The 23,529-nt window shown below is 36.8% G+C and overlaps 1 protein-coding gene across 1 annotated transcript in view; it reads right to left on the minus strand.

Moving 5' to 3' along the window:
• The window catches only part of ADGRV1 (adhesion G protein-coupled receptor V1), a 503,044-nt gene that overhangs the window by 12,064 nt on the left and 467,451 nt on the right, over positions 1-23,529 (minus strand). The gene's annotated exons all lie outside the window — the stretch shown is intronic.

Below are 23,529 nucleotides of genomic sequence, written 5' to 3' on the forward strand. Positions count from 1 at the left end.
AAACAGAATTGAAGAAGCTTATCTGATTAGCTGTGTACATTGTTTTAGAAAGCGAATCCTCTTGCCTTCTAGAAAATTACTGTGTTTTTACCAGATCTCACTTATTCTCTCTCTTTTTTTTTTTTCTTAGCAATGATTCAAGTGAGGTACTAAAGGTCTAAAACCACCTTGTTGGCTTCTGGATGGGCAGCACTAATTAAGCCTTCTAATTTTGTTTATGTATCTCACCTACTTATCTCATTTGGAAATAAAATCACTGGGTAGGGACACAGAGGAATTCTGTGGATTGCTTAATATTTAGCATGCCTTGCTTCCCAGTAAATATTACATAAGAACAATAAAACTATCTTGTGCATTCTTAAAGCTCTGCTGGCCCTTTAAATTCTTTTGCAATCTAGTCAAAATCTTGACAATTGCTCCGCTTCCATAACAGATAGCAACTCACTTTTGTATTTGTGTTCCTAACAGTGCCTACACTGCTTTCCTTCATGATTTCTACAAGGGACCTACTGTATATGTCTAATGGTGCTTCTATAAAGCTTGTTAATTTTGACCTTTACAGCCAATAAAATATGTTAAATTATGCCTCTTGTGTCTGTTAATCCTGGTATTTAAATTTGGAAGCAAATAAAAATTTCCCGAGTTACTAAAATTCTTAAATTAATCAACAAAAATGAACACAAGACACTCAACTTAAGAAGAACCTTAAAGAAGGAGTTAAAGATTTTTCATAAAACACAAGTATCTTTATACTGTGTAGTTTGCGTTCTCCCATGGTTCCTAACATTTCTAGGAGTGTAGAAGCAATAAAATAAATAATATACTTGTGAGCTTGAAACTTTTATCTGCTGGTATAAATAGGAAAAAGTCTACTATAAAATATACAAAGCATAAGAATCACAACCAACTTTTAACATAAAATGAAATTAGAGGACAGTATGAAAGTAGGTTGCTAGCATTTGATCTCTGTTGCCATTTCTGGAATACTGTTACAAATTAGGCCTTTCTCTCTTTCTGCTGGAATGACCCCTTCTTGAGTTGTCATCCAGTCCACATAATTAACAAACATGTTTTAAAATCAGTGGTTTATCTGCTAAAAATATTTTTAAATGTAATTACTCTAACCATGCATAAATTTAATAACAAACATTTATTTCCTTTTCAATTCGGGTCATTTTGTTTTTTGGAAACGACATTAATATTCCAAATTATGTAGGGTAAGTGAATTATTTTCATGTGTAAATGATGTGAACATTAGCAGAAACAAATCTTCCTGAAAACACACATACACATCCAAATTTTTTCTCGTACAAGTAATTTTTCACATGAGTATGACCTAATTACATTGGCCACAGCAACAGACAAAACAGGAAAAAAATTAAAACTGTCAGCCTTAAAAATTGTGGGAATGTCACTGATTTATTTGAGGATTTCTCTAAGTGTTACAAAGTGATAGGGTAAAAGCTAGATCAGAAACAAAAACCAGGCTTTAAAATCCATCTCTAAGGACCCATTTGTTAAAACAGCACATTCTCTCTTGTATGTTTTTATATCTAGACTTTTGTGCTTCAGGAAAGGAACTGACTGCTGAAAATAACTTGCATGTGAAAACTGCATGTTTTTTTTTCTTAAAAGACTATTTACATATACAGTAAATACTTTGAATCTTTTAGATGTGTCCCAGGAAATATAAACAATGTTAAAATGGAAAGAAAAGAATGTTTAAATGCAGATTGTATGACAGTCGCCTGTGTCCAGCCCAGGCAGGGCAAATTTAGAAAAGGACCTTCATTATCCAAAGTACTCAACTGTGGAGGTTTCTGACCTCAGAGTAAAAACAACTCCATATTCCAAACACTGAATATTAAATGTCAGGCTCTCGTTGTACACTGGTCTGTAAAAGAATTTTAAGAGAGACTCTAGAATCTCAATTATTCAATCCAATATGCTGACTACCCACTGTGTGCACTGCCAGGCACTGAGATGAAAGGATAAAACATTTGGCTCCTTCTCTCAAGTTGCTCACAAAGACAATATCCTACAAAATAACAGGTTAACTGTTTCAGAATCAGCACATATATAATCCATCTGTTCTTATTCTTTATCTAGTGAAGCCTTACAGAGAAGGGAGTTCTTTCTGAGCATTGGTGTTTTGATTATTTAGTTGGATCTCCTACCTACCAAAATAATGAAAAATGCTTTCAAAAGTCTTTACTTAGATTGGACCTGGATTGACCATACCCACTATGGCCAATTTTGTGTTTCTTTTAATTCAGGAATTTAAACTTATTACCAAACATTCAGTGAGACACAAATGAGAGCACTGTGGTCTAGAGGAGTTAATAAATGTTTTCAATATCATCAAGGAGCAAAATAAGTACAGGAGATTTTGGCTGATTATCTCAATAATTTCCATCAGTTCCATATGAGGTGAGAAAGTATTAACATTGCCATTTGACAAGTTTAACCAAGTAGTGGTGGCCGATGAGAAGCTGATTAAACTGCCTGTCTCTGAAGGAAGTAAAGTCTCAGGGCTTTACAATGATTTGGAGAACCCATTTATAATCCGAGTGTCCCCTCTGAGAACTAAGAAACACCCCTCAACTAGGAGAAGTTAAAGCTTTGTAGGACTTATAACAAGATCTCAGAAGAGAATAAAACCCAGGTATTCAAACTATAACAGCAAGCAAGATGTCTTAGTCAGCAATCCTCTTTGTCCCTGCCTCTCCCATACTGTAATTCCTCAGGTTACAGAAAAGTGGTTAAAATATCAAATGAATTAACGGAAATAATTTAACAGCTGCCTTGGGCCATTCCTTTAATATTATTTGTCTCTAAATAAAGTGAATCATGAGTTCATGATTTATTTTTCCTTCATTCTGAATGCTATTCTGTGTTCACATCCAATTTGCTAGTGTGACAGACTTCACACTGCATCCTCCACCAATGTGCGTTAACACATCCATATAGCAAGACCTCTCAGCAACCCTGAGCTAAATGTGTTGAGCAACCTGACACATTGACTCCATATGGCCTGTTTCTAGTATTTATTTTAGATCCTGGCAGAGTTTTGACCAATGATATATGATAAAAATTTGCAGGTGATAATGCCTAGCCTACCATTAAAACACAAAGAATTGAATCAGTCTAGATATTAAATTTTATAGTGGTGCCAGCATATTAATATTTGAGGAATAAAAAGCTAGAGATCTATAGGCAATGAAGGATTTGTCTTTCAGACCCCACATATCCCACACTATGTCAAGACTGTTGATGAACAACTGTGCTATCAGCAGTTGGAACTGACTATGGATGAGGAATATCATGACTCAGAATGAAAATAAAGGGAGATACCTGGCTAATATAAAATTCCAGCAAATTAAGATGAAAAACACAGGGAGATTAAAAGAATTAAAGAAGCTAATAGGTAAGAAAAATACTCAAGGATTGGTAATTGCAATCCTTGAAACAGGGAATCCAACTAATGTAACTGAAGATAAATAAAAAGATTAGAAAGGTTAATCTAGGAAATGTTTCCTGAAAAATACAAAAATAACTGAATCAAGGCTTGCAAGTGTAATACTATGCAGCAGGGAAATTTTGAATATAGGTTCTTTAATACCCCACTCTTAATAAATGGTAAATTTTAGGATAGCTTCATACTGTTTTAAATCAACTTTTGGTGTTAAAAGATAATAGAGCAATACTCATATCTATTAAGTTCTGAGGGAAAAGTGGTCAAAGAATATTATACCCAGCCAATATAGCAATTGAAATTATCAAACATAAAAAAAAAAAAAATTAAAAAAAAACATGCTGGCAAATCAGCATCCATGAATCATCTTGGGGGGTAAAAACCCCAAACTACATGATAATAAAACTAATAAGGATATGAATTTCCCATAGAGAGGAAATAATAGAATTCAGTGATGAAGATAGCAAAAGGACCATGTAAAAGGACCTGTAACTACGCATTTAGATACAGAGCCAAAATTGAAAAAAGTTCTGAGAATTATGGTTACAAGGTCAAACATATATGTTAAATGTCTAGGTAATGTAAAAAAACATAATATAAAACAAACAACAACAACAACAAAAAAACCCCCACACAACCTGAAGTTGGGAAGAGTGGAAATGGGAGGAGGTCTTAGTATTGATGACTTTATCATCTTTTTTAGAAAGTAGTCAATTGATACTATTAAACTGAAATACCTATCTGATAAAAACCAGTAATTGCATTCCTTTAATTTATTTATAATTTCTTAATTTAAGAGAGACCTTTTATCTCTCCTGTGGTAATAACAGCTTTTGTGATGTAGAGCATTTCTTTGAAATTTAACAATTATTTCTCTTCCATTTTAGTTTTTCTTGTGGCAAATTTAAGTAAACTGAAATTACATTTTATATATTATAGCAAACATAATATAGTTACATATTTAAAATTTATTTATATTTAGGCATCCAATCATATTTAGTATGCCTAGAAAGATGAATGGAATGATGTTCACTTAGTATTATTAGTTTTACTTTAAAAACAGTCAATGGTTTTTAAGGAGGCCTAATCACATGGAGATGTATAATGTAAGATTTTTTTTTAAAATGTCCCTTTATATATAATGCCTTATTGGCTCACTCTTGTGTTTTTCATTCCTTTCTATAGAATTGGATTTTTCTTATATCATTTTTCTTTTCCTTCAGCCTGAATAAATTCTTAGCATTTCTTGTAGTTCAGATTTGTCAGAAATACAGTTTTTCAGCTTTTGTCTGCATGAAAATATCTTTATTCCACCTTCATTTTAGAGAAATATTGTCACTGGATACGGAATTCTAGATTAACAGGTTCTGGTTTTTGTTTATTGGGGGACTTGAAAGATATCATTCCATTATCTTTTGGTTTCCAGAGTTTCTATGAGAATAGTGTTAACACTATGAGAATAGTGTTAATTTTATCATTATTTTCTTTTATAAAATGTTCCCTTCAATTCTCCAAGCTGCCCTCATGATTTCATATTTAAAATTTTAAGAGTCTGACTATAACATGCATAGGTGTGTGTATATGTATATGTATATATTTTTATATATATTTTATATATATATATATATATTTTTTTTGTTGTTTGTTTGTTTTTGTTTTTTTTTTTTTTTTTGCTTGAGGTTCTCTCAGCTTTTGAATCTATGGTTTGTGCTGTCGAATTTGGAAAATTCCTGGCCATCACTGTTTCCATTATGGTCACCTAATATTAATAAGGATTACTTATGAATTAAGTTTGAAATGATTTTAAAAGTTTTTAACCTTTATAGTTTTACTTCTGTCTCATTCTTTATAATAAATATTTATATTTTTTTCTCCAAAATAAATGATTTAACAAAACAAGAAAACTCCAAGCAAATTTGTCAGTATATTAGTAATGATCAGTTCTATATAATGGGAACATGGACACATGGACCATTCATTATTGTTGTTATCCTTTTCTATATTTTTAAAACTTTGAAACAAAGATTACTAAATAATAGGCATGTTTTTGGAGACATAGAGAAAATGTGTAATTTCAAAATCTCCAGGTATATGTTGATTCTGTTGAGAAAAACAGTTAAGAAATAAATACACTGTTGAATCATACAAGTGGACTAATGAAAACCACCTATCTCTTAGATTGCCTAAGAAAGTGCACAAAACCATGCAGCATAAGAGACTTAGAGGAATGAAATCTTCATTAAAATTAGGTTTTCTTCAGCTCAGAAATTACAAATTTGGAATCAAAGAAAGAATTATCTTCCATTAAACTGTAACAACCTAGAAAGCAAGAGACTATGTCCAGTTCATTGTTGTATTTTTTCGTTTATAGCATGGTCCCTGGCATACAGGAGGAGCTTAAGAAATATTTGTTAAATAAGAGATTAAGGTTTTAAAATTTCATCAATGGGAGAGAGTAGGATGGTGTGAGGACAAACACGAGTCTGAGGTATTTGTTGGTTTTAGTCCTCTAATTCTCTTACTAGAGTTAGGTAATTCAGTAGTTGCTCAATAAAATTTTGTTTTGGTTTAGTCTTTTTGTTTCACATGTTACATGTACCAAGACTCTCATGGAAGAATGAAGCATCCACTCCTGGCTGGGTCTTTGCTCTTCTCGGTTTGTGCAACCTCTGGTGGGGTCATATTTGGTACTGAGCCCCCAGTACCTGGCTGTGCCTGGCTTCTCCATTGGGGCTGGGTTTACATATTGCTGCTGGTCCTTGTGGCTTCTTCTCCTTAAAGGGTTTCAGTTTTCTGCTTTTGCTTTCCCTTGGCAGACACCCTTGCAAAGTTTCCGTGATTTCTGTTTCTGGCTTTGCACTACTCTTGGGCTGATCTATTGATATTTTGCATTACCAGTGACTTAGCAGCAAAGACAATGGATTTCATGCCAAGGACAGATTTGAGAAGATAAATACAATATTTTTGCATTTGTACATTTTTTCAAGTATGAGAAAATTAGGAATTTCACCTTTCATAACAATGAAATATTTTTAACTGTTCTTATTTTTCATACTTCAAGTTGCTTTTATTAATGTTCTTATTTATAATAAGAATCACAAACTAATGTGTGCATTAAATACAGAGAAAGGAAACAAGTGAGTTCATGTTGACAACCATTGATTAGTCAGCATGATTGAGATACTTAGAAATCTGTGGGGACAATTATTACTCAAATGCTTTTAAAAATATTTGGGCGAGATAGGTAATTACCCAGTGTTCACCATAGGTTATATCAAATTCTTCTAAAATTTTTTATTAATTTAAGGGACACTATCTATTTAGGTCTAGTAGAGTCAATAAGAGTTCAGTTGGCTAAGTCCACTGGCCTCAGAATTGTCTATGCCTAACTTATCTGGGTAGCAGGCATTCGCTTTCAAGATTTGGGCTTAGATAGATGGTCTATTTTAAATGTAATCCCTAGAAACAACAGTTCTATATAGGTTTTTATCATAAATATCCAGAGTATAGATATTTTTCCTTTTATACTACTAGGGCTTCTATCTGCAATTTAAGAACACTTCTCTGCATGTCACTTACAGACACAAGAACCATTTGGTCAGTCTTCTTTGTGATAAATGCTCATGACTCAAAAGATAATTATTACGTCACGTCTCAGCTATCTCAAGTCCAGATGCTATGATCCCTGTTCCTTCAGCCTTTCCTCTTGAACCTTGTTCTACAGTGTTTCATCTCTGAGACTCTCAATGTTCTTCATGCTTCTAAGTTTCAAAGCATGGGGAACTAATCAGTCATGATACTCCTTATCAGAAGTCAGACTATTTCTGAAAAGATAGAAGGAACTGAAAATTATTATTATTTTTTAAAAGTTACAAGTATACAAACTCCTGACCACACAAAACCCTTGGGAGTTCCTAGATTAGAAAATATGCAGAAGTACAAATCAAGCTGGGTATTACGATTGAGGTATAGAGAAGACTGGAAGTGGTCGTAACAGTACTGAGGTGAACTAAATAATGTAGAAGAGGTTTGGAATCTGAGAATATTTCTGTTAAGGTTTTAATAAAAAATGGAGAAAAGAATTAAGTTGGAGTAAGCTTTGAATGTAAAATATATTTTTAATTGATATTATATAAATACCAACCTGTGCCATGATTATTTATTTGAATCTTGTTATATGTATACATGTTTTTAAAACATAATAATTTAAAGCCATTTTTGATATTTTTCTGAGAAATCTCTGACACACGCAACTGAAAACTGCCAAAGTCTATAGAGTCAAACAATATGAATAATTACAACAAGAATATAAAGTGAGTTGTTTTCATGCACTCCGGTGTGGTTTCTCTATGCAGGAAAAACTATTCAAAAGTTTACTTATAGTTTTGACTAACAGTAAAAAGCCTGCAGAGTGTCCAGCTAACTGTTGTCATGGGTCAAATGGCCCCACTGCCATCTGTGTATACGTATGTCAAGTCACCACGATGTGCATTCTAAATATCTTAGTTTTATTTGTCACTTATACTTCAATAGCACCAAACAAAACAAAAAAAACAAACACACACACACACACACACACCAGCATGAATGAATTCCAAAATTTGTCTTCTGGGTTAAAAAAGTCAGACACAAAAGAGTACTTACTGTTATGATTCTATTGATACAAAATGCTAGAAAATACAAATTAATATATAGTGCCAGAACGCAGATCAGTGTTTTCCTGGCTCCAGGAGCAGAAGAAAGGATGTTCTACAGGGGGGCCCTGGGGAATCTTTTAGGGGTGACATAAATGTTCTGTATTCAATTGTGGTGGTGGTGGTTTGAGTGGTGTGTAACTACCTGGTTATTTAAGAACTTAAGAACAAACTAAGCTTTGAATTTGTTGTTTTAATAAAGTGAACACTAATCCTTTAAGCCAACGGTCAGCAAACTTTTTCTGAAGAGTCACATAGTAAATATTTTAGATTTAGCAGGACATATGGTCTCTGCCGAAAGTATGCTGAAATTTAAATTTCATATAATTTTCACGTCACAACATGTTATTTGCCTACTTTTTATAACATTTATACATGTAAAAACATTCTTAACTCTGTAAGCACTTTTAAATACAGTTTTTTTCAGCATCCTTTATATTGCCTTTTTGAAAACAGGGCTTTAAAAATTCAGCAGTGAGATATCTGTTAACTACTCTGTGGATTAAGCTTAATTGTTTGGACAGTGACAGGTGATCAAAGAGTAGTGTTGATAATAATGAAAGGGCAAAATTAAAAGATCCAATAAAAATAAGACAGGAGATGGAACCATTTTGCCATAAAAAATAAATAGCATACACGTTGAAGTGAAAACACGCAAGATTATTTTAAGTGCCAGACAGAGATTAGGAGAGGAGGCGAGTTAGATACGTAAGGGTGCAAATAGCTGTGTAGTGGTAAAAGCTGAAGCCATATGGTGCATGACTTTTTTAAGGGAACACACTATGTAGAGAAAATAGCTGAATGCTGAGGATTAAACACAGCTGGAGGACCTGAACAGGAAGAGGAACCAGTGAAGTAAACAAGGAACCACGGACTGGTCAGGCAGGTCAGATAAAAGGACAGCCACAACTAACTGTATCAGGGGAGCCAAGAAAAACTTCTGTTCCAGAGGAATGAGGTGGTCCACATTGACAAACACAGACATCAGGAAGAAGGAAAAATAGGCATTTGTCCATTTCAGACGTAACTGATGGCTTTTGGAAAAATATAATTATAATAGAGGGAGTGGTGAGAATACACTGAAACAGGTAATACATTGTGCTGTCAAGAAAAAGGAGCCCTTAGGAAAGGGAATAATCTGATTCGTGACATGAAATTAGCCAGTTTGATAACCATCTGTTACCACATGATGGGCATGTTTGCCTCCTTCCATCCCACCCACTCCATGCATGATTATTCTCTTATTTCTAAATTTATTGGGGTGACATTGGTTAATAATATTATGTAAGTTTCAAGTGTATAATTCTGTAATACATCATCTGTATATTGCATTGTGTGTTCACCACTCCAAGTTTTTATTCTTGTTGTAACCAAAAGACTACAGAGCACCGAGTTCAATTCCTATATAAATGAGGAGTACCATGTAAAGTTACTGAGTGAATATTGCACATTTCACATTTTCTACAATGCTGGATTAAGGTGGGTATGCCTTCCTGTCGATTGTCTTCATTGACACCAAGGCCCCTTCTGGAGATGCCCAATTTTTGTATTCCCGACTTATTCCTGTCCCATAAGTTGCTGAAGGCAGACAATCAGCCAGGCGTAAAACTACTGGGCTTGTAAATCTTTTTTTTTTATATTGCTTTATAAAGGAAAAATTATATAATAAACTTTTCAGGAATGATTCATTTCATCATAATGTGGTTAATCAAATATCAAAGATCATCTAAATGGCCTTGTTTTAGAAACATACTCGTATGAGTCAATTCCAAAATAATGACATAGTCCGTGTGGTGTTTATAGAAATGTGGAACTCAACATGCTGTGCTTTGCTGTACTGGAACTCGCAGGTATAAATCATGCACTAAGGAAATAAGAAGAGGTTTCTCGTGATTGGCAAAACTGGCAAATTCTGGAATGTCTCAGCAGCAGATAAAAACTCATTGAAGTATCACACTTCTGGGAATCTCAGCAGTTATAGATTTGAGATAACATAGGATCTAAACATAAATCAATAATTCCAGATATTAACGAGAATATATAGTTAAATATTATTTATTATTTTCAAGTACTCTCTACTGATAATTAACAAACTACTTAGTAGGGACAAATGATTTAATATCTTTTTGTTGCAATTTCTTAATCAAACAAAGACACTAGGATTTCTCTAGGAATGCTAAAACTCTAAAAAACTCTAAAAAAAAATATATGGATAATTTAATGCTAAAAAGAAAAAAAAACTAAAAGCAGTCCAAGTCCACTGCTAATATTTACTGCAGAAGAGAAAAAGAAAGAAGAAAATTTAGAGAAGCCAAAAAATAAAAAATAAAAAACCAAAACCCAAACCCCAAAATTATACCAAATCTTAACACTCAGAAATAACCATTCAATCTTGGATATGAACTTTCTTAAAACTACAATTTCTAGAGAAGGTTTATTTTCCCCAACCTGTTAATTATGGAAGGACATGTTTTCACATGTAAGCATTTTTTTTAATGCTTAAAGAGCTGAAGTTTGGATTTATAGCTGGGTAACCTCAGGTCCTGGTTTACTTGAGATTTTTGGAGTAGCCTGTTGTCTCAGCATTTTTAACATTACCCCCTTTCCCTCAAGTATCAATGACAGTGAATTATATGGCAGTTGAGGAGGGCTAGGTAGGTCTCCACAAGGGCCCAGCATTGTGGAAGCTCTTCAATTTGATACAGCAGAACTATGAAGTATATCCTAAAAAAAACCCAAGTCTTCATCAGCCCTCTTTACATGAGGACAGTCTGCAATTTAAATTCTCTCCCAACCATCTTCAATTCATTCATTGAATTAATATGTAATAGCCGAGTGTCCACATAGTAATGTACTTGTAGGTGCTGTGCAGGCAGTGAAAAGACAGACTCAGTCGTTTTTCCAGAGTATTTCATGCCCACTTGTGTGGTTCAACGCTTGGAGCTCCACCAGCATTTCCTCTACTCCCTGAACCTAAGATCACTGCCTGAAGGGGAAATTAGTAAAGTGGAAGATGGTTCCAGTCAGTGACTGGCCTTACCTAAATTTGGTGACGTTCTTCCAAATATTTTATCTCTGTTCAACAAAACAATGTTATGTACTATTCTTTTAAAAGTTTTTGAGTCTTCTACTATAGGGGAAATTCTATGATTCACAAAATAGAGTAAAAGATGTGGTACCTGCTTCAAAGACTTACACTACAGTTAAAAATATTAGGTATATAAATAAAATTAAGCCTGTGGCCTAGAATGCATACTATGATGTAGTTCCACATTCTCAAACTTCTTTTGCAACAGAAAATTTCAACTCTGCAATAGTAGGTAAGTTTCATATATAGACTTGTATTACCTCTCTTGTGATGAAAGGTAAAGGGAAAATAAGATTTAGTTTTATTTATCTATTCTGTAGCCAATTTTTCAGAGTACTATTGATATATATATATATATGTATATAGATATATATCAAACAATTATTTTCCTTTTTTTTTAAAAGAGCATTTCTTTTTCTTAGAACAAAACAAGTATGAAAATCAGCAAATGGGTATTATGTTGTTGTATATTTGTAGTCCAAGGACGTTATTCATTATCATCTACTCTTTAAGGAAGTCGAGTGTTCAATTCTTGTGATTGATAATAGAACAAAACAAAATCTAAGTATTTTAGTCTAGCCCTAAAATTAATTTTCTTTACTGCTTATAATCATACTCTTATTTAAAAAATGGGATTTAAAGTCAAATATATTGGAATTGAATCTCTAATAAGTAGTACTAGTATAAGTACATTATATACTAAATAGTATAATATGTAGCTCTGCTACTTGTTAAATACTGTTATATTGAGCTATACTTTATTTATATGAACCTCAGTTTTTTCATCTGTACAATGGGAATATCAATATCAGTTACCTAAATGAATTATTATGAGACTCAAGTAAAATCATTGTAAGGTATATATTTGTAAGCTGTAAATCTGCTTCATAAATATAAGGTGACATTGTTTGTGTTGCTAAAAGGATTTACACAAAGTTAGTCTCATCCTTTTACCTGGTTGATTTCTTTCTTTGTACAGCACATTCTCATCAGCTAAGATGGCTTGCCACAAGGTTGTGTTCTGAGAAATAACGTAGTATTTTAAGGCCAAGCAGGATCTTCATGGTTGAATATTTTACCAGGTTAAGAACCACTTTTTTTCCAGAGGATGCAAACCAAGGTGCTGTTCTACCTTAAGTGTGATTATAAATACAATTTTTTTATAAAGATTTTATTGGGGAAGGGGAACAGGAGTTTACTGGAGAACAGTGTGTACTTTCAGGACTTTTTTTCCAAGTCAAGTTATTGTCCTTTCAATCTTAGTTGTGGAGGGTGCCATTCAGCTTCAAGTTGTTTTCTTTCAGTCTTAGTTGTGGAGGGCGCAGCTCAGCTCCAGGTCCAGTTGCCATTGCTAATTGCAGGGGGCACAGTCCACCATCCCTTGCGGGAGTCAAGGAATCAAACTGGCAACCTTGTGGTTGAGCGGATGAGCTCCAACCAACTGAGCCATCCCGGAGGCAGCTCAGCACAAGGTGCTGTGTTCGATCTTAGTTGCAGGGGGCGGAGCCCACCATCCCTTGAGGGACTCAAGGAATTGAACTGGCAACCTTGTGGTTGAGAGACCACTGGCCCATGTGGGAATTGAACCGGCATAGAGTTAGGAGCATGGAGCTCTAACCGCCTGAGCCACCTGGCCGGCCCTAAATACAATTCTTAATCATCTTTCTTAAGGCACAGGTATCAATTTCCTTTAACAGGGTTTATTCTTTACTGAGTCATGTCACAAAATGGTGGAGGGGAGAGGGAGGTGGTAATGTTTCAGTGGTTTCCAATACTTTCTGAACACAGAATACAATTTTGTAATGTGGCTAATAAAGTCTCTGTGGCTTGGTCCTCATGTGCCCCTACTCTCTGCCTCAGAATCCACACTCCAGGCAGAGTGGACCACCAGGCACACTTTCAGTTCCCTCAAACATGCTGGGCTTTCTCCCAGGTTTGCCCTGTGGACTTGCTGTTCCCTTTGATGCTCCACCTCCCCTAGCCTGGCTGGTCCTATTCATTTGGTAAGTATTGGCCTCTTCCATGATGTTGAGATGCTTCTTTGGCTGCCTTCAACCATCCATACTGGGTTATGAAACCAACAATCTGCACCCCACACCTTGTGCACCCCCTTGTATAATAATCATTGTGTTCTATCCTAACTGTCAGTTTTATAGCTGGTTCCTTACATAAAACCACAGACTGTAAACTTCTTAAAGCAAGACAACTAGATTTCTTCACTGCCATAAGCCCAGCAAATGGAAAGTTCTTCATAAATGTTACTTGAGTGGATGAGTGACATAAAGTCAAAAAAACCTAGTAAAAGAAGGGCAAGAAAAACCAGAATCCATCTGTGAACATCTTTGATGCCCTAAAGGCTTACTTTTGACTAAGAAATGTGTCTAATTGTACCATCTATGCCATCTCCTTAATACACCTTCATAGAAATTCTGGAAGAATTAAATTGGGGTGCTCTCTTTGGCAACTGCTCCCATGACTCAGATCCCAAGTAAGTAAGGGTATGAGGGTATGTAATCAAAAATTTTTATAGGCTGTAAAGTTGGAACAAAAACTACCTATCGTGGGAGGGGATCAAAGGCATATTATGGGAAAGGCAATAAAATCTGAACTGTGTGTGTGTGTGTGTGTGTGTGTGTGTGTGTGTGTTTAAAGCCCTTGAAAGTATAAGCATGACACATTTTTCTATTTTATTGGTTTAAAAATAATTTTAATTTAAGTATATGAAACAATAGCTATGTTTAAAAAGAAAATTTGCTAAAATGAAGGAACTAAACCCCAAACTTCAATTTTGGTTTCTTTAATGTAGTTTTGCAAATCTTTCATGCAGACAGTGGTTTGTACTTTGACTTTAAGTTTTACCACCCTTATAAGAGAATGAAAATTTTACAAAATTATTCTAACCTATATTGTAATTTTTAGAATACAAATGTAGGATTTGTAAGACAAAGAAACAGAATCCCATATTCTCTGAAAAAATAATCTTGAAAATGTAAGGAACCATTCTAAGATTATATGAGGTAATGTTTGCACAGCTAATAAAAAACTAGTAATATTTATTTACATGTTCTTGATGCAAAATAGTGAATCTGTATATTCTACCACAGGATAAAAGGATGATTATGATCTTTTATATGATTTGTCAATAATAACAAAGCCTGGACACAGAAAGGGCACGCCATTCCTCTAAGACATGCTACACAGGGTAAAAGATTTCTGTGTGCTTACCTGTATTTTCCCCAAGGAATCATGGACACTTATCTCTACAGTTTCCATATTGTTTCCTCTTCCCTACATATTTTATGCATATGTGTGAAATTAATAAGCTTGAGATTAGAAATTGGGTTTTTCCATTGTATTAAATCTTTCATATATAAAGTTGGAGTCAGTGGTATACTGAGCATTTTTTAAGGATAACTATACTTTAGGAAAGAGGCACCCTCTTGGAGTTACTGTTACAGCCTGTGTCTTACAAGCAGAGTTACTGCCTAATTGACAACAAGTACATATCTTTAATAAGTGGTGTAGTTGGGTTAACCTGTGCACAAAAACCTGAAATAAGTGCTGTTAAAAACATGCTCATTTATTGTAGTAGTAAATTAGACAAAGTTAGTGGGATTCCCAGAATTATAAGATACAAGAACCAGCCCACAAAAGAAAGGTAATTTCTATCTTGTTGCACTTCTGTATGTGCCATGCACTGTGTTAAGGGCTTTGCCAAACTCGTCAGTCAAACGTTCTAACAATCCTAATTATCATCCTGTCTCCTATGAGCCTTCCTTCAAAGAGGTTCAGTGATTTCCTGGAGTACACAGTTCTCCTTAGCAGGCTCAGAAACCTGGGTGTGAAATGGCTGTAAGCACAGGGGTTTTGGGTTTCCCCTCACACTGGAGCAGTGAAGTAGTTCAGATAGTGGCAAAGTCTGGATGGGACCAGGTGGCATTAATGGAGCTGGAGAGCACCAATAACTGTAGAGGGTGGCTCATCTACACACACTGAAGTCACGAGGATGGCCCGGGACACATGGGATGACCCCTTTTCTCTCCTCCTCCCCACCCAATCCAATCTACTAACAAGTCCAGTCAATTTTACCTCTAAAATATCTCTTAAACCTTGGACTTCTCTCCAAATCTACTGCTAGATGCTAGTCAGAGTCACCATGATCTCACACCTTCACCAAGGCAAGATCTCTGTATCAAGGTGCTCCTACTCTCTTCCCTTCCTCTCCTGCAATAATTTTCCATAATAGAAGAAGCCACATCACTGCTGATAACCCTTTAATGCTTACCACTATTTTTAATATAAATGCCCCAATCCTAATATGTCTTATAGACCTCTGCATGACCTGGATTGTACCCACTTTTTCAAGCTCATTGTCACCAACCCACCTGCACTCTCCACATCCATCTACACTAGTCAAATTTCAAGCCCCCCACCTCAAGGCTTTGCATATTCATTTTTAAAAGCATTTCACAATGTGTATTACACAGGTAGGACAGCCAGACACAGTTCTAACTGCTGCTCCCTGACACACTGCTCCAACTGTCAGAAAAACTCTTGTAGAACGTCTCTTGGGCCCGGCACCACCTGCTCAGCCTCCCAATCTCACTTCCTCGGGCATCTCACAAGATGACTTTCTTCTGTTTATGCTTTCATAACACTCTGTACTACTTTCTCATTGAACTTATCACAATTTTTAACAATGTTTGTGTGATTATTTTATTAAAATCTGTTTCCCATAGTAGAAGCAACCTCTGTGATTTCCCTTGTTCTGTTTGGGACCGTTCCTGTTTGGTTCTCCATTGTACCCTTAGAACTTGATGTGGTGACTGACTTAAATACCTTTGAATGAATAAACAATGAGAGAGGCTCTCTGTTGAAATCTTTTCAGAAATAACTTAAAATGTGATTTGTAAATGTATTACCGATGAAAGTAATGGTAAAACTCAAATTCATCAGAAACTCCAAAGGGCTGTCACATTGATCTACAATGTAAATAGTTAAAATAAACAATTTGTTCTTTAAACACAAACCATTCAGGAAACCAGTGACAAATGATCATTTAGGTAGCTAGTGAGAGTTAAAAATCTGTCAGAGACTCTTCATCATTAATGAGTGACCCTGTTGTTTTATTTCTTGATGTCCTCTTCCATTTTTAAATTTAGAAATTTACCAGTCCCCTTACACAAAGTGGAGATAAAGGTACTTTATCGGATAAATTCAGCTTAATGGAAACATTCCTTTGAGCATTTTTTTTTCCTGTTTAATTTTATAGTGACTAAAGAATTTGGACCATGTCTAGATACAAGTTCTGACCACTCGTCCCACTTCAAAATCAGGGAGGCAGCAGGTGTTGTGAAAAGTACATACATCTCTATCCAGGACACCTAGATTCTAGTCTTAGCTCTGACACTACATAGTGCTAAAAATCCAGGGTCCCAATTTCTCATCTGCTAAATCAGGTGTGCTATATACTGGATTATATGACTCTTTCTGGAATTAAAGATTGATATTTTTCTTTTTTATAGTAGCAGAACGTAACGCAGTGGCAGATATTTTCTCTCCTCTTGGGGCTTGTCACAAAGAAGGTTACATCTATGAATTTACTTTCTGTAGACAACTTGTCCATTTCCCCAGCCACACACAAATCTCATTGTAAATTAATACATCATGAATACTTGATTAATGAATCAGCTTTCTGGAGCCTTGTCAAATTTGAGATTTTAGGCCTGCTACATTAAGGATCAAACTTTGATGTATGGTGTCCCCAAAGATAAAGGCAGCTCTAAAATACATTTCAGAGAAAACAAACAATACCACATTCTACACATCATTAAAATACTAGTGAATCCAATTAGGGCAAGTGATAGAATTTATAGGAAGGGAAAAATTCTACCTTCTTTCCCAATACTTTCTAATTTAGTTTGGCTCATAGTCTGCATGACTGAACGGTTAATAGGGGAAAATTAAGAAATAGATCTTTAACAGTGATTTTTACTGTTTTTGCTATATACTTCACAATTATATATGTTAGAGAAGAAAGAACATCTCTAGTAAATGTCAACCGTATTTGTTTATGAAGGAAATGGATTTCAGATTCAGTTTTAAAACATATATGCAATGGCAAAACATGTCACATATGTCTGTATAAATAATTTTGATCTTAAAAGACCCACAATAGTCTGCATCAATTCTTAGTCCATAGAAAATTAAATATTTTAAACCCAGGATTTTCTTACTTTAGGTTGATCACCATTTTTCTTCATCTGTACTAGAGCTTTTGGTTTTAATTACAGAAGTATTGTTTTGTTTTTCCAACATTAAAGAATACTTGCCTCACCGACTCACTCATTTACAAACACTCACCTGGTCTCTAGTGGAGGGGTGGCAACTCAAGGTGCCAGAGACATATGGGGCAAGACTGAGTTGTCTGGCTTCGAGCTGAGGTCTGGAGGGACAGTGGCCACTATCCCTGTGTGGAGCCTGCCTCACGCATAGCCTACAGGAGAGCACTGTATTTTCTATGTTGAACCCTCCCCAAAGGGCCAAATCTGAGACCATGTTGGTCTCGCGAAATCTGCACCTTGATGACTCCTTGGGTCCCCACCATGCACAGCTAATACTGCATCACCCAGAACACTCTCAGCTCCAGAGCAGCTGGCCCTGCCCCACAAGTTGCAGCAGCCTTTTATAGCAGCGGAGGGCCCACAGTAGCCTGGGGAACTTTTGGGGGTGGGCAGTGAGCCATAGCCAGCGCTACAGCCTCTCTTGGGCAGCTCTTGGGGACCTGCAGGCCTAAGGTGAGTGGCGGCTGGCTGCAGTATTTTCAGGGTATTTTTGCAAAAGTGGTCAGAGGTCTGGCACTAGTGCAAGAACCAAAACTGCATTAACTTTGTAAAAATCACTGTCCACACCCCGTAGCTCCCTGGAACGCTTCCCCACCCATCTAGAACTGCATTGCCGGGGGCACTCTTGGCGCCTGTGTGGCTGGCCTCCTCCCACAAGCTGCGGAAGCCTTTTATAACAGGGGATGGCCCGCAGCTGCCTGAGGAAATTTGGGTGGTGGGCAGTGAGTCACAACTTACGCCACAGCCTCTCTTGGGCAGCTCTCGGGGATCTGTGAGCCTGAGGCAAGTAGAAGCGGCTGCGGTGTTCTCAGGACATATCGCAAATTGGTTACAGACCAGGCACTGACGCAAGAGTTGAATCTACGTTAACCTTGTAAAAATCACTGGCCATGCCTCGTGACTCCCTGGGACCCTAACCGGCCCAGCTAGTGCTGCATTGTGGAAGGTACTCTCCTCACTAGGTCAACCAGCCTGGTCCACTTACCTAAGGAGGCTTTTTCAACAGCTGAGCCTTACTGGCAGCTGTCAGGTGGCAATAGGCCTAGGGGTCCCTGGGCCTTTTGTGAAGCTGCTCCAGGCCCAATACAGGTAGCAGCAAGCCTCAATTTACCCCGCATGCCTCCAGGTCCAGCACTGGTGGCAGCCAACCACATATAGCTTTGTAGCTCCTACCAGGTACCGGTCACACGCAAGGCTGCAATTGGCCTGCATGGGAGCTCCTCCCAAGAGACACCAGAAACAACATACTCAGAGACCAGCTTCAGACCACACCAGAACAATAACTGGTTAGACACACAAGTGGCACACCTAAAGGGGGATCTCAACAGGCATAAGAGCCCAGGGGTGTGATCCACATATGAGGGGTTAGCCCCCACACAGCAGCTCATGCACTGTGGGAATAGCCAATCTTCAAGTCAGTCAGCCTGGGAGTCAATCCCACCCCTGATGCATCAAAAGCAATGAAAGCTCAACTACAAAAAGAGAATACACACATCACACTCAAGAGACACTACTGGAACACACCCACAGGAGATAAGGGAGACTGTGCCACTGGACCACACAGGACACATACTATATAAGGCCACTTGGCAAAGACTGAGAGATATAGGAGATCCACCTAATATATATAGAAGCAAACATAGAGAGGCAGCCAGAAAGAGGAAACAAGTAAACATGCCCCAAATAAAAAAAAGGGGAGAAACCTCCAGAAAGGAAATAGCATACAAGCCCAGGATGTACAGAGTCTTAAACAAGATGATCCCAAAGGGGCCCACACCAAGACACATCATAACTAAAATACCAAGGATTAAAGACAAAGACAGAATTCTAAAAGCAGCAAGAAAAAAACAACCAGTTACTTACAAGGGAGCTCCCATAAGACTGTCAGTTGATTTCTCAATAGCTTTGCAGGCCAGAAGGCAGTGGCAGGAAATATTCAAAGTAATAAAAAACAAAGGCCTAAAATCAAGACTACTCCACCCAGCAAGGCTATCATTTAAAATTGAAGGAGCTTCCCAGACAAAAAAAAGTTAAAGAGATTCATTACCACCAAGGCAATATTACAAGAAATATTAAAAGGACTTCTTTAAGCAGAATATAGAAAATAAACAAACAAATGAAGATCAAAAATAAGAACAACATAATGGCAATAACTATGTTATTGCCTATCAATTTTATCACTTTAAATGTAAATGGATTAAATGTTCCAATCAAAAGACATTCGGGAGGGGGCGTCCGGATGGCTCAGTTGGTTAGAGAGAGAGCTCTGAACAACAGGGTTGCCAGTTTGATTCACCCATGGGCCAGTGAGCTGTGTCCTCCTCAACTAGACTGAAGACAATGAGCTTCTGTTGAGCTTCCGGAGGGCCAGCCGGATGGCTCAGTTGATTAGAGCGCAAGCTCTCAACAATAAGGTTGCCTGTTCAATTCCCATATGCAATGGTGGGCTGCGCCCCCTGCAACTAAAGATTGAAAACCACGACTGAACTTGGAGCTGAGCTGTGCCCTGGAGAAACACACTGTTCTCCAATATTCCCCAATAAAATTTATTTTTTAAAAAAAGACATTGGGTAGCTCAGTGGATAAGAAAACAAGACCTACTGTGTTTCCCCGAAAATAAGACCTAGCCGGACAATCAGCTCTAATGCGTCTTTTGGAGCAAAAATTAATATAAGATCCGGTCTTATTTTACTATAATATAAGACCGGGTCTTATACTAATTTTTGCTCCAAAAGATGCATAAGAGCTGATTGTCCGGCTAGGTCTTATTTTCGGGGAAACATGGCATGCATACTACAAGATACCCACATCAGATCAAAAGATCCACATAGACTGAAAGTAACAGAATGGAAAATGATATTTCATGCAAATGGAAATGAGAAAAAAGCTGAGGTAGCAATATTTGTATAAGACAAAATAGACCTTATTAAAATAAAGACTATACTAAGAGACAAAGTAGGACGTTACACAATAATAAAGGGATCAATTCAACAAGATGACATACCCCTAGTAAACATTTATGTACCCAAAACATAGGAAGACCTAAAGATACAAAACAAATATTGACTGACATAAAGGAAGAGATCAACAGTAACAGACTCGTATAGATTCATAAGAATCATATGGTCATATCAACAGATGCAGAGAAAGCATTTGACAAAATCCAGCATCCATTTATGATAAAAAAAACTCTCAGCTAAGTGGGAATAGAGAGAGAATATTTCAACATCATAAAGGCTATATATGACAAATCCACAGCTAATATCATACTCAATGGGCAAAAGCTAAAAGCATTCTCCTTAAGATAAGGAACAAGACAAGAGTGCCCACTTTCACCACTTTTATTCAACATAGTTCAGGAAGTCCTGACCATAGCAATCATACAAGAAAAAAAAAAAAGGCATCGAAATGGGAAAGAAAGAAGTAAAGCTGTCATTATTAGCAGATGACATAATAGTATAGGGAACCCCAAAGATTCCACCAAAAAACTGTTAGAACTGATAAATAAATTTAGTAAAATAGCAGTATATAATATTAATATCCAGAAATTGGTTGCATTTTTATACACCAATAACAAACTACCAGAAAAAGAAATTAAGAAAACCATCCCATTTACAATTGCATAAAAAAGAAAAAAAGAAAACAAAACAACAACAACAACAAAACCTTAGAAATAAATTTAACCAAGGAAGTAAAAGACCTGTACTCAGAAAATTGTAAGATATTGAAGAAAAAAATTAAAGAAAATACAAATAAATGGAAACATATAACAAATGATCCTAAAATTTATATGGAACCATAAAATATCCTGAATAGCCATGACAATCCTGAGAAAGAAGAACAAAGCTGCAGGTATCACTCTATCTGATATCAGATTATACTACAAGTCCATAGTAATCAAAGCGGCATGGTATTGGCATAAAAACAGACACATAGGTCGATGGAAGAGAATAGAAAGCCCAGAAATAAATTCATGCCTATGTAGTCATTTAATCTATGACAAAGGAAGCAAGAATTTACAATGGGGTAAAGAAAGTTTATTCAATAAATGGTGCTGGTCAAACTGTACTGATACATGCAAAAAAATGAAACTGAACTACCATCTTATGCCATATATAAGAATAAACTCAAAGTGGATTAAAGACTTAAATATAAGACTCCAAACTATACAACTCCTTGAATAAAATACAGGAAGTAAACTCTCAGATATTACCCTTAGCAATTAACATATTTACTGATATATCTCCTTAGGCAAGGGAAACAAAAGAAAAAATAAACAAATGGGACTACATCAAACTAAAACTTTTTTTTTAGGGGGGAAGGGGAACAGGATTTATGGGGGAACAGTGTGTACTTCCAGGACTTTTTTCCAAGTCAAGTTGTCCTTTCAATATTAGTTGTGGAGAGTGACGTTCAGCTTCAAGTTGTTGTCCTTTCAGTCATAGTTGTGGAGGGCGCAGCTCAGCTCAAGGTGCCAGTGTTTAATCTTAGTTGCAGGCGGCACAGCCCACCATTCCTTGCGGGAGTCCAACCGGCAACCTTTGTGGTGGAGAGGACACGCTCCAACCAACTGAGCCATCTGGGAACTCAGCAGCAGCTCGGCTCAAGGTGCCATGTTCAATCTTTTTGCAGGGGGTGCTGCCCACCATCCCTTGCGGGACTCGAGGAATTGAACTGGCAACCTTGTGGTTGAGAGGAGGCAATCCAACCAACTGAGCCATTGAGGAGGCAGCTCAGCTGAAGGTGCCGTGTTCAATCTTAGTTGCACGGGGCGCTGCCCATCATCTCTTGTGGACTCGAGGAATTGAACTGGCAACCTTGTGGTTGAGCGCCCACTGGCCCACGTGGGAATCAAACCGGCAGCCTTCGGAGTTAGGAGCACAGAGCTCTAACCGCTTCAGCCACTGGGCCAGCCCCCTAAAATGTTTTTTTAACAGCAAAGGAAACCATCAACAAAATGAAAAGACATCCTACTGAATGGGAGAATATATTTGCCAATGATACATCTGATAAGGAGTTACTATCCAAAATTTGTAAAAAAAAAAGACACTCAAAAAACAAAAAACCAGGGCTGGCCCAGTGGCTCAGGTGGTTGGAGCTCTGTGCAACTAATGCTGAAGGCGGCCGGTTTGATTCCCACATAGGCCAGTGGGCTCTCAACCACAAGGTTGCCTGTTCGACTCCTCGACTCCTGCAAGGGAGTGGGCTCCCCTCCTGCAACTAAGATTGAACACTGGCACCTTGAGCTGAGCTGCCACTGAGCTCCCGGATGGCTCACAATAGCAACTGGACCTGGATCTAAACAGCGTCCTCCACAACTACGATTGAAAGGACAACAACTTGACTTGGAAAAAATCCTGGAAGTACACACTGCTCCCCAATAAAGTCCTGTTCCCTTTCCCCAATAAAATATTACAAACAAACAAACAAACAAAAAACCTCATACAACTCAACACCAAAGAAACAAACAACCCAATTAAAAAATGAGTAGAGGACCCGAAGAGACATTTCTCCAAAGTGGACATACAGTGGGCCAATAGACGTATGAAAAGATGAACAATGTCACTAATCATTATGCAAATAAAACCCACAATGAGATACCACCTCACTTCTGTCAGAATGGCTATCATCAATGAATCAACAAACAACAAGGCTGGTGAGGATGTGGAGAAAAGGGAAACTTTTGTACTGTTAGTGGGATTGCAAATTGGTGCAGCCATTGTGGAAAACAGTATGGAGGTTCCTCAAAATACTAAAAATATAACTACCTTATGACTCAGCAATTCCACTCCTGGGTATTTACCCAAAGAAATCCAAAACAGTAATTTGAAAACATATATGGAGCACTTTTCACAATAGCCAAGATACGAAAACAACCGAAATGCCCATCAATTGATGATTGGATAAAGAAATTATGGTACACTTATA

This window comes from Rhinolophus hipposideros (genome assembly GCF_964194185.1).
Source record: "Rhinolophus hipposideros genome assembly, chromosome: 7".
In the NCBI taxonomy this organism is placed as follows: domain Eukaryota; kingdom Metazoa; phylum Chordata; class Mammalia; order Chiroptera; family Rhinolophidae; genus Rhinolophus; species Rhinolophus hipposideros.